Genomic DNA, 12,862 nt, shown 5'->3' on the forward strand with positions numbered 1-12,862 from the left:
AGCAAATTTCAAAGGCCAGAGCACGTGCTCGGAAATGTTCAGCAAGGTATAGAGCAAAGCAATCAAGTAATAAGTGGAACGATCGGCCACAATCGCTGTACGTTTACAAACACAGATCGTATCAAAGCTACCCTGGAAACATTCGTTCATAGCTGTTGTCTCCCGCGTTACATTCTTCAGGTAATATTTAAAAATTTGATGATTTATAAAAAAATCAAGAACTTAGAGAATTAAAAAAAATCAATAATATAGAAAATATGGAGAATTTTAGAAATTTTCGGATTTTTTAGAGTTTTGCGAATTTTGAGAAATTGTATAATTTTGAAATGTGTTGAGAATTTTAAGATTTTAAGAATATTGAAAATTTTTAGAATTATGAGAATTTTGAAAATTGTGAAAATTTTGGGAATACATATTTTATTATTTTAAAGATCGTAAATTCGAAGTTACGTAAATTCGTGAATTCCCAAATTCATAAGTTTAAAAATTAAAAAAAATTCTTGAATCCATAAATTCTTAAATTTGCAAATTTGAAAATTCGTAAATTTGTAAATTGATAAATTCAAAAAATTAAGGATTGGGTAATTTTCCAATTCGTCATTTAGTGAATTCGTAAATTCGTAAAGTCGCAAATTCGTAAATACGTAAACTCATTAAATTCGTAAATTCGTAAAATCGTAAATTCGTAAAATCGTAAATTCGTAAAATCGTAAATTCGTAAAATAGTAAATTCGTAAATTCGTAAATTCGTAAATTCGTAAATTCGTAAATTCGTAAATTCGTAAATTCGTAAATTCGTAAATTCGTAAATTCGTAAATTCGTAAATTCGTAAATTCGTAAATTCGTAAATTCGTAAATTCGTAAATTCGTAAATTCGTAAATTCGTAAATTCGTAAATTCGTAAATTCGTAAATTCGTAAATTCGTAAATTCGTAAATTCGTAAATTCGTAAATTCGTAAATTCGTAAATTCGTAAATTCGTAAATTCGTAAATTCGTAAATTCGTAAATTCGTAAATTCGTAAATTCGTAAATTCGCGAATTCGTAAATTCGTAAATTCGTAAATTCGTAAATTCGTAAATTCGTAAATTCGTAAATTCGTAAATTCGTAAATTCGTAAATTCGTAAATTCGTAAATTCGTAAATTCGTAAATTCGTAAATTCGTAAATTCGTAAATTCGTAAATTCGTAAATTCGTAAATTCGTAAATTCGTAAATTCGTAAATTCGTAAATTCGTAAATTCGTAAATTCGTAAATTCGTAAATTCGTAAATTCGTAAATTCGTAAATTCGTAAATTCGTAAATTCGTAAATTCGTAAATTCGTAAATTCGTAAATTCGTAAATTCGTAAATTCGTAAATTCGTAAATTCGTAAATTCGTAAATTCGCGAATTCGTAAATTCTTAAATTCGTAAATTCGTAAATTCGTAAATTCGTAAATTCGTAAATTCGTAAATTCGCGAATTCGTAAATTCGTAAATTCGTAAATTCGTAAATTCGTAAATTCGTAAATTCGTAAATTCGTAAATTCGTAAATTCGTAAATTCGTAAATTCGTAAATTCGTAAATTCGTAAATTCGTAAATTTGTAAATTCGTAAATTCGTAAATTCGTAAATTCATAAATTCGTAAATTCGTAAATTCATAAATTCGTAAATTCGTAAATTCGTAAATTCGTAAATTCGTAAATTCGTAAATTCGCGAATTCGTAAATTCGTAAATTCGTAAATTCGTAAATTCGTAAATTCGTAAATTCGTAAATTCGTAAATTCGTAAATTCGTAAATTCGTAAATTCGTAAATTCGCGAATTCGTAAATTCGTAAATTCGTAAATTCGTAAATTCGTAAATTCGTAAATTCGTAAATTCGTAAATTCGCGAATTCGTAAATTCGTAAATTCGTAAATTCGTAAATTCGTAAATTCGTAAATTCGTAAATTCGTAAATTCGTAAATTCGTAAATTCGTAAATTCGTAAATTCGTAAATTCGTAAATTCGTAAATTCGTAAATTCGTAAATTCGTAAATTCGTAAATTCGTAAATTCGTAAATTCGTAAATTCATAAATTCGTAAATTCGTAAATTCATAAATTCGTAAATTCGTAAATTCGTAAATTCGTAAATTCGTAAATTCGTAAATTCGTAAATTCGTAAATTCGTAAATTCGCGAATTCGTAAATTCGTAAATTCGTAAATTCGTAAATTCGTAAATTCGTAAATTCGTAAATTCGTAAATTCGTAAATTCGTAAATTCGTAAATTCGTAAATTCGTAAATTCGTAAATTCGTAAATTCGTAAATTCGTAAATTCGTAAAATCGTAAATTCGTAAATTCGTAAATTCGTAAATTCGTAAATTCGTAAATTCGTAAATTCGTAAATTCGTAAATTCGTAAATTCGTAAATTCGTAAATTCGTAAATTCGTAAATTCGTAAATTCGTAAATTCGTAAATTCGTAAATTCGTAAATTCGTAAATTCGTAAATTCGTAAATTCGTAAATTCGTAAATTCGTAAATTCGTAAATTCGTAAATTCGTAAATTCGTAAATTCGTAAATTCGTAAATTCGTAAATTCGTAAATTCGTAAATTCGTAAATTCGTAAATTCGTAAATTCGTAAATTCGTAAATTCGTAAATTCGTAAATTCGTAAATTCGTAAATTCGTAAATTCGTAAATTCGTAAATTCGTAAATTCGTAAATTCGTAAATTCGTAAATTCGTAAATTCGTAAATTCGTAAATTCGCGAATTCGTAAATTCGTAAATTCGTAAATTCGTAAATTCGTAAATTCGTAAATTCGTAAATTCGCGAATTCGTAAATTCGTAAATTCGTAAATTCGTAAATTCGTAAATTCGTAAATTCGTAAATTCGTAAATTCGTAAATTCGTAAATTCGTAAATTCGTAAATTCGTAAATTCGTAAATTCGTAAATTCGTAAATTCGCGAATTCGTAAATTCGTAAATTCGTAAATTCGTAAATTCGTAAATTCGTAAATTCGTAAATTCGTAAATTCGTAAATTCGTAAATTCGTAAATTCGTAAATTCGTAAATTCGTAAATTCGTAAATTCGTAAATTCGTAAATTCGTAAATGCGTAAATTCGTAAATTCGTAAATTCGTAAATTAGTAAATTCGTAAATTCGTAAATTCGTAAATTCGTAAATTCGTAAATTCGTAAATTCGTAAATTCGTAAATTAGTAAGTTCGTAAATTCGTAAATTCGTAAATTCGTAAATTCGTAAATTCGTAAATTCGTAAATTCGTAAATTCGTAAATTCGTAAATTCGTAAATTCGTAAATTCGTAAATTCGTAAATTCGTAAATTCGTAAATTCGTAAATTCGTAAATTCGTAAATTCGTAAATTCGTAAATTCGTAAATTCGTAAATTCGTAAATTCGTAAATTCGTAAATTCGTAAATTCGTAAATTCGTAAATTCGTAAATTCGTAAATTCGTAAATTCGTAAATTCGTAAATTCGTAAATTCGTAAATTCGTAAATTCGTAAATTCGTAAATTCGTAAATTCGTAAATTCGTAAATTCGTAAATTCGTAAATTCGTAAATTCGTAAATTCGTAAATTCGTAAATTCGTAAATTCGTAAATTCGTAAATTCGCGAATTCGTAAATTCGTAAATTCGTAAATTCGTAAATTCGTAAATTCGTAAATTCGCGAATTCGTAAATTCGTAAATTCGTAAATTCGTAAATTCGTAAATTCGTAAATTCGTAAATTCGTAAATTCGTAAATTCGTAAATTCGTAAATTCGTAAATTCGTAAATTCGTAAATTCGTAAATTCGTAAATTCGTAAATTCGTAAATTCGTAAATTCGTAAATTCGCGAATTCGTAAATTCGTAAATTCGTAAATTCGTAAATTCGTAAATTCGTAAATTCGTAAATTCGTAAATTCGTAAATTCGTAAATTCGTAAATTCGTAAATTCGTAAATTCGTAAATTCGTAAATTCGTAAATTCGTAAATTCGTAAATGCGTAAATTCGTAAATTCGTAAATTCGTAAATTAGTAAATTCGTAAATTCGTAAATTCGTAAATTCGTAAATTCGTAAATTCGTAAATTCGTAAATTCGTAAATTAGTAAGTTCGTAAATTCGTAAATTCGTAAATTCGTAAATTCGTAAATTCGTAAATTCGTAAATTCGTAAATTCGTAAATTCGTAAATTCGCGAATTCGTAAATTCGTAAATTCGTAAATTCGTAAATTCGTAAATTCGCGAATTCGTAATTTCGTAAATTCGCGAATTCGTAAATTCGTAAATTCGTAAATTCGTAAATTCGCGAATTCGTAATTTCGTAAATTCGTAAATTCGTAAATTCGTAAATTCGCGAATTCGTAAATTCGTAAATTCGTAAATTCGTAAATTCGTAAATTCGCGAATTCGTAAATTCGTAAATTCGCGAATTCGTAAATTCGTAAATTCGTAAATTCGTAAATTCGTAAATTCGTAATTTCGTAAATTCGTAAATTCGTAAATTCGTAAATTCGTAAATTCGTAAATTCGTAAATTCGTAAATTCGTAAATTCGTAAATTCGTAAATTCGTAAATTCGTAAATTCGTAAATTCGTAAATTCGTAAATTCGTAAATTCGTAAATTCGTAAATTCGTAAATTCGTAAATTCGTAAATTCGTAAATTCGTAAATTCGTAAATTCGTAAATTCGTAAATTCGTAAATTCGTAAATTCGTAAATTCGTAAATTCGTAAATTCGTAAATTCGTAAATTCGTAAATTCGTAAATTCGTAAATTCGTAAATTCGTAAATTCGTAAATTCGTAAATTCGTAAATTCGTAAATTCGTAAATTCGTAAATTCGTAAATTCGTAAATTCGTAAATTCGTAAATTCGTAAATTCGTAAATTCGTAAATTCGTAAATTCGTAAATTCGTAAATTCGTAAATTCGTAAATTCGTAAATTCGTAAATTCGTGAATTCGTAAATTGGTAAATTCGTAAATTCGTAAATTCGTAAATTCGTAAATTCGTAAATTCGTAAATTCGTAAATTCGTAAATTCGTAAATTCGTAAATTCGTAAATTCGTAAATTCGTAAATTCGTAAATTCGTAAATTCGTAAATTCGTAAATTCGTAAATTCGTAAATTCGTAAAATTCGTAAACTCGTAAATTCGTAAATTCGTAAATTCGTAAATTCGTAAATTCGTAAATTCGTAAATTCGTAAATTCGTAAATTCGTAAATTCGTAAATTCGCGAATTCGTAAATTCGTAAATTCGTAAATTCGTAAATTCGTAAATTCGTAAATTCGTAAATTCGTAAATTCGTAAATTCGTAAATTCGTAAATTCGTAAATTCGTAAATTCGCGAATTCGTAAATTCGTAAATTCGTAAATTCATAAATTCGTAAATTCGTAAATTCGTGAATTCGTAAATTGGTAAATTCGTAAATTCGTAAATTCGTAAATTCGTAAATTCGTAAATTCGTAAATTCGTAAATTCGTAAATTCGTAAATTCGTAAATTCGTAAATTCGTAAATTCGTAAATTCGTAAATTCGTAAATTCGTAAATTCGTAAATTCGTAAATTCGTAAATTCGTAAATTCGCGAATTCGTAAATTCGTAAATTCGTAAATTCGTAAATTCGTAAATTCGTAAATTCGTAAATTCGTAAATTCGTAAATTCGTAAATTCGTAAATTCGTAAATTCGTAAATTCGTAAATTCGTAAATGCGTAAATTCGTAAATTCGTAAATTCGTAAATTAGTAAATTCGTAAATTCGTAAATTCGTAAATTCGTAAATTCGTAAATTCGTAAATTCGTAAATTAGTAAATTCGTAAATTCGTAAATTCGTAAATTCGTAAATTCGTAAATTCGTAAATTCGTAAATTCGCGAATTCGTAAATTCGTAAATTCGTAAATTCGTAAATTCGCGAATTCGTAATTTCGTAAATTCGCGAATTCGTAAATTCGTAAATTCGTAAATTGGTAAATTCGTAAATTCGTAAATTCGTAAATTCGTAAATTCGTAAATTCGTAAATTCGTAAATTCGTAAATTCGTAAATTCGTAAATTCGTAAATTCGTAAATTCGTAAATTCGTAAATTCGTAAATTCGTAAATTCGTAAATTCGTAAATTCGTAAATTCGTAAATTCGTAAATTCGTAAATTCGTAAATTCGTAAATTCGTAAATTCGTAAATTCGTAAATTCGTAAATTCGTAAATTCGTGAATTCGTAAAATTCGTAAACTCGTAAATTCGTAAATTCGTAAAATTCGTAAAATTCGTAAAATTCGTAAATTCGTAAATTCGTAAATTCGTAAATTCGTAAATTCGTAAATTCGTAAATTCGTAAATTCGTAAATTCGTAAATTCGTAAATTCGTAAATTCGTAAATTCGTAAATTCGTAAATTCGTAAATTCGTAAATTCGTAAATTCGTAAATTCGTAAATTCGTAAATTCGTAAATTCGTAAATTCGTAAATTCGTAAATTCGTAAATTCGTAAATTCGTAAATTCGTAAATTCGTAAATTCGTAAATTCGTAAATTCGTAAATTCGTAAATTCGTAAATTCGTAAAATTCGTAAATTCGTAAAATTCGTAAATTCGTAAAATTCGTAAATTCGTAAAATTCGTAAAACTCGTAAATTCGTAAATTCGTAAATTCGTAAATTCGTAAATTCGTAAATTCGTAAATTCGTAAATTCGTAAATTCGTAAATTCGTAAATTCGTAAATTCATAAATTCGTAAAATTCGTAAAATTCGTAAACTCGTAAATTCGTAAATTCGTAAAATTCGTAAAATTCGTAAATTCGTAAATTCGTAAATTCGTAAATTCGTAAATTCGTAAATTCGTAAATTCGTAAATTCGTAAATTCGTAAATTCGTAAATTCGTAAATTCGTAAATTCGTAAATTCGTAAATTCGTAAATTCGTAAATTCGTAAATTCGTAAATTCGTAAATTCGTAAATTCGTAAATTCGTAAATTCGTAAATTCGTAAATTCGTAAATTCGTAAATTCGTAAATTCGTAAATTCGTAAATTCGTAAATTCGTAAATTCGTAAATTCGTAAATTCGTAAATTCGTAAATTCGCGAATTCGTAAATTCGTAAATTCGTAAATTCGTAAATTCGTAAATTCGTAAATTCGCGAATTCGTAAATTCGTAAATTCGTAAATTCGTAAATTCGTAAATTCGTAAATTTGTAAATTCGTAAATTCGTAAATTCGTAAATTCATAAATTCGTAAATTCGTAAATTCATAAATTCGTAAATTCGTAAATTCGTAAATTCGTAAATTCGTAAATTCGTAAATTCGTAAATTCGTAAATTCGTAAATTCGTAAATTCGTAAATTCGTAAATTCGTAAATTCGTAAATTCGTAAATTCGTAAATTCGTAAATTTGTAAATTCGTAAATTCGTAAATTCGTAAATTCATAAATTCGTAAATTCGTAAATTCATAAATTCGTAAATTCGTAAATTCGTAAATTCGTAAATTCGTAAATTCGTAAATTCGCGAATTCGTAAATTCGTAAATTCGTAAATTCGTAAATTCGTAAATTCGTAAATTCGTAAATTCGTAAATTCGTAAATTCGTAAATTCGTAAATTCGTAAATTCGCGAATTCGTAAATTCGTAAATTCGTAAATTCGTAAATTCGTAAATTCGTAAATTCGTAAATTCGTAAATTCGTAAATTCGCGAATTCGTAAATTCGTAAATTCGTAAATTCGTAAATTCGTAAATTCGTAAATTCGTAAATTCGTAAATTCGTAAATTCGTAAATTCGTAAATTCGTAAATTCGTAAATTCGTAAATTCGCGAATTCGTAAATTCGTAAATTCGTAAATTCGTAAATTCGTAAATTCGTAAATTCGTAAATTCGTAAATTCGCGAATTCGTAAATTCGTAAATTCGTAAATTCGTAAATTCGTAAATTCGTAAATTCGTAAATTCGTAAATTCGTAAATTCGTAAATTCGTAAATTCATAAATTCGTAAATTCGTAAATTCATAAATTCGTAAATTCGTAAATTCGTAAATTCGTAAATTCGTAAATTCGTAAATTCGTAAATTCGTAAATTCGTAAATTCGCGAATTCGTAAATTCGTAAATTCGTAAATTCGTAAATTCGTAAATTCGTAAATTCGTAAATTCGTAAATTCGTAAATTCGTAAATTCGTAAATTCGTAAATTCGTAAATTCGTAAATTCGTAAATTCGTAAATTCGTAAATTCGTAAAATCGTAAATTCGTAAATTCGTAAATTCGTAAATTCGTAAATTCGTAAATTCGTAAATTCGTAAATTCGTAAATTCGTAAATTCGTAAATTCGTAAATTCGTAAATTCGTAAATTCGTAAATTCGTAAATTCGTAAATTCGTAAATTCGTAAATTCGTAAATTCGTAAATTCGTAAATTCGTAAATTCGTAAATTCGTAAATTCGTAAATTCGTAAATTCGTAAATTCGTAAATTCGTAAATTCGTAAATTCGTAAATTCGTAAATTCGTAAATTCGTAAATTCGTAAATTCGTAAATTCGTAAATTCGTAAATTCGTAAATTCGTAAATTCGTAAATTCGTAAATTCGTAAATTCGCGAATTCGTAAATTCGTAAATTCGTAAATTCGTAAATTCGTAAATTCGTAAATTCGCGAATTCGTAAATTCGTAAATTCGTAAATTCGTAAATTCGTAAATTCGTAAATTCGTAAATTCGTAAATTCGTAAATTCGTAAATTCGTAAATTCGTAAATTCGTAAATTCGTAAATTCGTAAATTCGTAAATTCGTAAATTCGTAAATTCGCGAATTCGTAAATTCGTAAATTCGTAAATTCGTAAATTCGTAAATTCGTAAATTCGTAAATTCGTAAATTCGTAAATTCGTAAATTCGTAAATTCGTAAATTCGTAAATTCGTAAATTCGTAAATGCGTAAATTCGTAAATTCGTAAATTCGTAAATTAGTAAATTCGTAAATTCGTAAATTCGTAAATTCGTAAATTCGTAAATTCGTAAATTCGTAAATTCGTAAATTCGTAAATTAGTAAGTTCGTAAATTCGTAAATTCGTAAATTCGTAAATTCGTAAATTCGTAAATTCGTAAATTCGTAAATTCGTAAATTCGTAAATTCGCGAATTCGTAAATTCGTAAATTCGTAAATTCGTAAATTCGTAAATTCGCGAATTCGTAATTTCGTAAATTCGCGAATTCGTAAATTCGTAAATTCGTAAATTCGTAAATTCGCGAATTCGTAATTTCGTAAATTCGTAAATTCGTAAATTCGTAAATTCGCGAATTCGTAAATTCGTAAATTCGTAAATTCGTAAATTCGTAAATTCGCGAATTCGTAAATTCGTAAATTCGCGAATTCGTAAATTCGTAAATTCGTAAATTCGTAAATTCGTAAATTCGTAAATTCGTAATTTCGTAAATTCGTAAATTCGTAAATTCGTAAATTCGTAAATTCGTAAATTCGTAAATTCGTAAATTCGTAAATTCGTAAATTCGTAAATTCGTAAATTCGTAAATTCGTAAATTCGTAAATTCGTAAATTCGTAAATTCGTAAATTCGTAAATTCGTAAATTCGTAAATTCGTAAATTCGTAAATTCGTAAATTCGTAAATTCGTAAATTCGTAAATTCGTAAATTCGTAAATTCGTAAATTCGTAAATTCGTAAATTCGTAAATTCGTAAATTCGTAAATTCGTAAATTCGTAAATTCGTAAATTCGTAAATTCGTAAATTCGTAAATTCGTAAATTCGTAAATTCGTAAATTCGTAAATTCGTAAATTCGTAAATTCGTAAATTCGTAAATTCGTAAATTCGTAAATTCGTAAATTCGTAAATTCGTAAATTCGTAAATTTGTGAATTCGTAAATTGGTAAATTCGTAAATTCGTAAATTCGTAAATTCGTAAATTCGTAAATTCGTAAATTCGTAAATTCGTAAATTCGTAAATTCGTAAATTCGTAAATTCGTAAATTCGTAAATTCGTAAATTCGTAAATTCGTAAATTCGTAAATTCGTAAATTCGTAAAATTCGTAAACTCGTAAATTCGTAAATTCGTAAATTCGTAAATTCGTAAATTCGTAAATTCGTAAATTCGTAAATTCGTAAATTCGTAAATTCGTAAATTCGTAAATTCGCGAATTCGTAAATTCGTAAATTCGTAAATTCGTAAATTCGTAAATTCGTAAATTCGTAAATTCGTAAATTCGTAAATTCGTAAATTCGTAAATTCGTAAATTCGTAAATTCGTAAATTCGCGAATTCGTAAATTCGTAAATTCGTAAATTCATAAATTCGTAAATTCGTAAATTCGTGAATTCGTAAATTGGTAAATTCGTAAATTCGTAAATTCGTAAATTCGTAAATTCGTAAATTCGTAAATTCGTAAATTCGTAAATTCGTAAATTCGTAAATTCGTAAATTCGTAAATTCGTAAATTCGTAAATTCGTAAATTCGTAAATTCGTAAATTCGTAAATTCGTAAATTCGTAAATTCGCGAATTCGTAAATTCGTAAATTCGTAAATTCGTAAATTCGTAAATTCGTAAATTCGTAAATTCGTAAATTCGTAAATTCGTAAATTCGTAAATTCGTAAATTCGTAAATTCGTAAATGCGTAAATTCGTAAATTCGTAAATTCGTAAATTAGTAAATTCGTAAATTCGTAAATTCGTAAATTCGTAAATTCGTAAATTCGTAAATTCGTAAATTAGTAAATTCGTAAATTCGTAAATTCGTAAATTCGTAAATTCGTAAATTCGTAAATTCGTAAATTCGTAAATTCGTAAATTCGTAAATTCGTAAAATTCGTAAACTCGTAAATTCGTAAATTCGTAAATTCGTAAATTCGTAAATTCGTAAATTCGTAAATTCGTAAATTCGTAAATTCGTAAATTCGTAAATTCGTAAATTCGCGAATTCGTAAATTCGTAAATTCGTAAATTCGTAAATTCGTAAATTCGTAAATTCGTAAATTCGTAAATTCGTAAATTCGTAAATTCGTAAATTCGTAAATTCGTAAATTCGCGAATTCGTAAATTCGTAAATTCGTAAATTCATAAATTCGTAAATTCGTAAATTCGTAAATTCGTGAATTCGTAAATTGGTAAATTCGTAAATTCGTAAATTCGTAAATTCGTAAATTCGTAAATTCGTAAATTCGTAAATTCGTAAATTCGTAAATTCGTAAATTCGTAAATTCGTAAATTCGTAAATTCGTAAATTCGTAAATTCGTAAATTCGTAAATTCGTAAATTCGTAAATTCGTAAATTCGTAAATTCGCGAATTCGTAAATTCGTAAATTCGTAAATTCGTAAATTCGTAAATTCGTAAATTCGTAAATTCGTAAATTCGTAAATTCGTAAATTCGTAAATTCGTAAATTCGTAAATGCGTAAATTCGTAAATTCGTAAATTCGTAAATTAGTAAATTCGTAAATTCGTAAATTCGTAAATTCGTAAATTCGTAAATTCGTAAATTCGTAAATTAGTAAATTCGTAAATTCGTAAATTCGTAAATTCGTAAATTCGTAAATTCGTAAATTCGTAAATTCGCGAATTCGTAAATTCGTAAATTCGTAAATTCGTAAATTCGTAAATTCGCGAATTCGTAATTTCGTAAATTCGCGAATTCGTAAATTCGTAAATTCGTAAATTCGTAAATTCGCGAATTCGTAATTTCGTAAATTCGTAAATTCGTAAATTCGTAAATTCGCGAATTCGTAAATTCGTAAATTCGTAAATTCGTAAATTCGTAAATTCGCGAATTCGTAAATTCGTAAATTCGCGAATTCGTAAATTCGTAAATTCGTAAATTCGTAAATTCGTAAATTCGTAAATTCGTAATTTCGTAAATTCGTAAATTCGTAAATTCGTAAATTCGTAAATTCGTAAATTCGTAAATTCGTAAATTCGTGAATTCGTAAATTGGTAAATTCGTAAATTCGTAAATTCGTAAATTCGTAAATTCGTAAATTCGTAAATTCGTAAATTCGTAAATTCGTAAATTCGTAAATTCGTAAATTCGTAAATTCGTAAATTCGTAAATTCGTAAATTCGTAAATTCGTAAATTCGTAAATTCGTAAATTCGTAAATTCGTAAATTCGTAAATTCGTAAATTCGTAAATTCGTAAATTCGTAAATTCGTAAATTCGTAAATTCGTAAATTCGTGAATTCGTAAAATTCGTAAACTCGTAAATTCGTAAATTCGTAAAATTCGTAAAATTCGTAAAATTCGTAAATTCGTAAATTCGTAAATTCGTAAATTCGTAAATTCGTAAATTCGTAAATTCGTAAATTCGTAAATTCGTAAATTCGTAAATTCGTAAATTCGTAAATTCGTAAATTCGTAAATTCGTAAATTCGTAAATTCGTAAATTCGTAAATTCGTAAATTCGTAAATTCGTAAATTCGTAAATTCGTAAATTCGTAAATTCGTAAATTCGTAAATTCGTAAATTCGTAAATTCGTAAATTCGTAAATTCGTAAATTCGTAAATTCGTAAATTCGTAAATTCGTAAATTCGTAAAATTCGTAAATTCGTAAAATTCGTAAATTCGTAAAATTCGTAAATTCGTAAAATTCGTAAAACTCGTAAATTCGTAAATTCGTAAATTCGTAAATTCGTAAATTCGTAAATTCGTAAATTCGTAAATTCGTAAATTCATAAATTCGTAAAATTCGTAAAATTCGTAAACTCGTAAATTCGTAAATTCGTAAAATTCGTAAAATTCGTAAATTCGTAAATTCGTAAATTCGTAAATTCGTAAATTCGTAAATTCGTAAATTCGTAAATTCGTAAATTCGTAAATTCGTAAATTCGTAAATTCGTAAATTCGTAAATTCGTAAATTCGTAAATTCGTAAATTCGTAA

The 12,862-nt window shown here is 25.9% G+C and overlaps 1 protein-coding gene across 6 annotated transcripts in view; it reads right to left on the reverse strand.

The window, feature by feature from the left end:
• The window catches only part of LOC129761727 (glutamate receptor ionotropic, kainate 2), a 51,805-nt gene that overhangs the window by 4,694 nt on the left and 34,249 nt on the right, over positions 1–12,862 (reverse strand). The window lies entirely within an intron of this gene.

The sequence above is a fragment of the Toxorhynchites rutilus genome, chromosome 1 (genome assembly GCF_029784135.1).
Source record: "Toxorhynchites rutilus septentrionalis strain SRP chromosome 1, ASM2978413v1, whole genome shotgun sequence".
In the NCBI taxonomy this organism is placed as follows: Eukaryota; Metazoa; Arthropoda; class Insecta; order Diptera; family Culicidae; genus Toxorhynchites; species Toxorhynchites rutilus.